This window comes from Limulus polyphemus, unplaced genomic scaffold (assembly GCF_000517525.1).
Source record: "Limulus polyphemus unplaced genomic scaffold, Limulus_polyphemus-2.1.2 Scaffold162, whole genome shotgun sequence".
NCBI classification, from domain to species: domain Eukaryota; kingdom Metazoa; phylum Arthropoda; class Merostomata; order Xiphosura; family Limulidae; genus Limulus; species Limulus polyphemus.
This window is the reverse complement of record NW_013665772.1, coordinates 745,809-750,903: the sequence shown is the minus strand read 5'-3', so window position 1 is coordinate 750,903 and position 5,095 is coordinate 745,809. Positions and strand designations below refer to the sequence as shown.

At 35.6% G+C, this 5,095-nt stretch overlaps 1 protein-coding gene across 1 annotated transcript in view; it reads right to left on the bottom strand.

The window, feature by feature from the left end:
- LOC106477065 (dual specificity tyrosine-phosphorylation-regulated kinase 4-like) overlaps window positions 1–5,095 on the bottom strand; it is a 67,892-nt gene that overhangs the window by 47,002 nt on the left and 15,795 nt on the right. The window lies entirely within an intron of this gene.

Here is a 5,095-nt window from a genome sequence, read left to right as displayed (position 1 = left end):
TTCAGCCGTGGGTGCGTTATAATGGGACGGTCAATCCCACTATTCGTTGATAAAAGAGTAGCCCAAGAGATGGCGGTGGGTGGTGATGACTAGCTGCCTTCCCTCTAGTCTTACTCTGCTAAATTAGGGACGGCTAGCGCAGATAGCCCTCGTGTAGCTTTGCGCGAAATTCAAAAACAAACAAACGACGTTACAATGTAAGATACAATCTACACAGTCTGTTTTCAATATGTTTGGCATTGTCATTTCTATGATTAATTCTAGTTTCAAATGATTTAACTATATTTCCGATGTAGTTTTTTGTGTGTGTTTAAGCGTAATCTAAAATTCACAGATTGCATCAACACAGGTATGACTAGTGTAGTAAATGTGAGAAATGTGAAAAAGGCAGAAGTTTGCTTCCTCCCAGATTCTTGTTCACAAACTGTCATTTGTTTTTATGTTTAAGTGTAAAATTGTCATATGGTATTAATTTAAAACAACGACTCAATAGTGTGTCTGTGGGTGTGGGGGATCTCCCATTCCAAAACAGAATTTGTTTATAAACTTTAATAGTAAAGCAACCTTTAAACATAGTACAATACCATAAAGTATCCCAGTACTGTAATGCATTCTGGATAAATAGCTGGGACATTTTGGAGTTAATGAGCATTGGATCATTAATTTAAAAGTATAACTGATATTTGAAACTGTCGATAATTGGTGGAAATCCATTATTACAAAATTGAGGAAGAAACAAAGACACTTGTACATTTCACAAAGCTTCATTTATTAAAGACCATGGTTTTCCAGTAAAGTCTGTACCTAATGATGTCTATACTGGTGAAATCATGGTCATTAATAAGTAAAGTTTTTGTGAAATGTACAATTGTCATTGTTTTTCCTCAATTCTGTAACTGAAAAGTAGATTTCTACAGATGATAACCTCTCTCTTTTATCCAGATGTGTTTATTTCAGCCCCAAAAGGAATGTATATGAAACACAACTTATAAAATGGCACAGTATCAAAAGCACTCTAAATAGTATGCTTTGAATAAATAGCCAGAGTATTTTGGGGGTTAATTGGCACTGGGCCACTAATTTGAAAGTAAATTACTAAAGAAGGTGGAGAGCCCCCTCTTTCATATGGTTGTGTTATCCAAGCCCCAAATCAAATTTGCTTACGAAGAACCTGTAAACATGGAACAAAACCAAAATGTGCTTCAAATAGTACATTTTGAATAAATACTGGGGTGTTTGGGGTTCCATAAGTAATGGTCCATTGATTTAGAAATAGATTTTTGCAGAGAGGAATCCCTTCTTATTACTAAATTTGTTTACAAACAATATGTAAATATGATACAGTGAAAAATTTGCTACTAACAGTACATTTTCAACCAGAAGTAGTGGTATTTCTGGGGTTAATAAACATTGGATCACCAACAGTAGATTTCTACAAGGGGGACTCTTTTGACTTACATGTGAGTTTATCCTGGCATAAAAAGAATTGTTTTTATAAGTCATCAGGAACAGGCGGAACATACAGTTAGTTAACATGGTTTACATGTATATAGGGCCTGGAGTTTTTATTACTTATTTTGAAAAATAGCATTTCCTTTCAGTCAGGAAAATACTCTTGGTCTTTCTACATCGTCTGTTTGAGTCATCAAAAGGATAATTAAATTATTAACACATTTAAAATTGACTACTGAGTAGGCTGGGATCAAAACATTTTGATTAATAAATTATCTCTTTGTCATTATTAATTGGTATAAGGGTGGGCTTGCCAACTTTTCACATTTATTTTTCTTAAATCCAAGAATGAATACTAGAATAATTAGGTGTCAGTGATAACTGAGAAGTACACAGTTACAAACTGTTTTACAATGTATGTAAAATATACTGTTAAAAATACAACACTGAAAAAATAACTTAGTGATAATAGATTGGATGGTTTAGGGCCCTCAGTATAAATTTTCATTTCTTAAGATTGTTACGTATCTGCTCGTTTGTTAATATCCTGTAGAAATTCTTTCCGAGAAACTTCAGCAAAAGAAAGGACTTGTAAGAAAGAATAAACTAGTTTTAATTCAATACAACTTCCCAATACACAGAATTTCCACAGTCAATACGTTTGCAATCTCGATAACAAAACACACACTTTATATTACCGTCACTACCGCTTGCTTGACTCAATTATCTGTCTTTATATCTATCTATCTGCAGTTATATCTCCGCTTTATTTCTCGGGCTTATATACTAAAAAAGAGGGCACCTAGAACAGACTAGAGTTGCCAGGAAAAGTCATGATCCTTCTAGAAACTCCAGCGCGTATGCTTCCAGAAACGCGTGACTTCCGCTGTCGTAACAGTATGATATCTGACTGGATTGGAAGACTAGCTAAGCATCACAATATGAACAGAGGCGTTTCTAAACGTTTCAGTTTTAACCGCTCATAACATATGAAGAAACTTCGTTGCTGCTGCTGACAAGATATTTCGTTTAATACAAAGCCTCATTAGACTGGCTAGATTACAACACTATTAGTCATACTTAGTTAAAACGTTATTTACCCTCATACCCAGCAGTTTCAAGAAACGTCCCAACATGACAAGAAATGTTTTGAAACATCCTCAGATTACCAACTTGTTTTTTACCTAAATAACTTTGATGGGGGAGTCCAAGTATTTCTTAAAACTTCTGAAAAAACTTCAGCTTCTCTTGGGCAACTGAAAGTAAATCCTATACCAAGACGTTTATTTTGTTCTTCATATTTTTAGCAGCGGCATAACGGCTCATAGGACGGCTCTGGATTTTTTTTTCTTCAAGTACAAACTTTTAGCTCATAGCTCTTGACCGATTTGAGATCTAATTACAGTTTTGACTCCGGAGGTCAAACTCTTTCGATTGATGTATTTGACCATGACCAAGGTCTCGTAGATTAATTTACTCCAATCCTTCCTAAAATAATTTCAATTTGAGGGTAGGCTGGTAGAGATCCTGATGAGTAATAAAATTAAATCGGGTATACCCGCGCCCCACTTTTGGTATTGCTGGCGCACAAGAATACAGGTAATAAAAAGGAAGAAAAAAAAAGGTATCGTAGAATAATTTACTCTAATCCTGCCTAAAATAATTTCAAGTGCCGCGGGTATTGAGGATTTCCTCTTGTTCTTGTATAAAACATACAAAGCCGTAAGCAGTAGGTATAACTGTAGAATTGGTAGTATTTTTCTTTAGCTTGTTTGTTATTAAACACACAAAGCTACAAAATAGCCTATCTGTGCTGTGCCCTCCGTGAGATCGAAACCGTTATATTAAGCACCCTGTAGTCCACAAAGTCATGAATCCACAAGCAATTTGGCACATAAATAGTTTCGAAGAAAAAAACTGTTTAATTCTAGGGTTAATTAGTCATAAGAAGAAGCGAAAAAATAATTGAAACTGCTATTTATAATGTATAGATAAGACAATTTTGGGTGATATTTTTGTAAAGCGGTACGATTACATTCTAAAATAAGTAGGGTAGGGAAGTATGCACGTGAGAAACCGCCTACACTTTTATCAGTCATATTCACAGACCATGACTCAATATGAAAACAAGGCTTACCTTCCTCTTTGAATGTTCGGTATTTGTAACTAGTTTTGCATTAGAATATTACATTAAGTACGTTCTAAGTAGATAGTGAAACTGTAATTAAGCACAAAGCTTCACAATGGGCTATCTGTGCTGTACCTACCACAGGTATCAAAACTCGGTTTCTCGCGTTATAATTCCCCAGACTTACCACTATGTCATTGGAGGGGGGGGTTCTTCTATTTAATAACTTAAAACTAATTTCAATAAATAACCTAGTATAATTCACTGTGTGGTTTCTGTTTCGGATTTTATTCCATCTCAACATTGCGGTTCAAAAAAACATACTAGATGGAATACTGATTAGTATACCGGGCTGTGGATCTGTGGGTCCAAAGTTCGCGTCCTGTAACGGTTAAAAAGAAAATCACGCTCCGCACTTTGGGGCCTGGGTGCGTTATAAGAATGATGGTTAAATTCCCACTATTCGGTTGCTCTCGTTACAATCTTATTTGTACTTCTTGTCACTTGTTAGTTGTATGTCTTGCTCTGGTTACAGTCTTACTTCTCCTTCTTGTTACTTGTTAGTTGTATGTCTTGCTCTGGTTACAGTCTTACTTCTACGTCTTGTCACTTGTTAGTTATATGTCTTGCTCTCGTTACAATCTTATTTGTACTTCTTGTCACTTGTTAGTTGTATGTCTTGCTCTGGTTACAGTTTTACTTCTCCTTCTTGTTACTTGTTAGTTGTATGTCTTGCTCTGGTTACAGTCTTACTTCTACTTCTTGTCACTTGTTACTTGTATGTCTTGCTCTGGTTACAGTCTTACTTCTACGTCTTGTCACTTGTTAGTTGTATGTCTTGCTCTGGTTGCAGTCTTACTTCTACTTCTTGTCACTTGTTAGTTGTATGTCTTGCTTTGGTTACAGGCTTACTTCCATTTCTTGTCAAGTGTTAGTTCTACGTCTTACTATGGTTACAAATGTATTTCTCCTTCTTTTTACGTGTTAGTTGTGTATTATAAAATGGTTACAGTTGGCGGTGGGTGGTGTTGACCAGCTGTCTTCTCTCTCTTCTTTGCGCGAATATCCGAAAACAAAGAAACAAAACGAAATACTGGCTTTCATGTTCGCAATAAGGCAGTGATAGTTGGATAAAGTGATACTTGTAAAACGTTAACATATTGGAGGATAAGACGACATGGTAAACCACATAGCTAGATACTGAGATCTCTACACATTACCCGAAGTCCTTTGTTATCACCACAGTGAACTATTGTTTTATGTTTTCAGAACAACAATAGATTATTTCGATTTACTCTTGTCTTTGTAAACATGACAACACCATAGTAGTGCAGCATGATCTATAAATAAATAATTGAAGTTTCCAATAAAAGCAAACCCTTCTTGTGAAACGCCCTCTATGCATCCCAGACTTAAACCACGTGACTATGAGAAATAAAAGACATAAAAAAATTGACTTCAGCCGGTTGTTAACCCGTTCTAATGTAAACCAGACACACGGCGTCGACAAGTCTA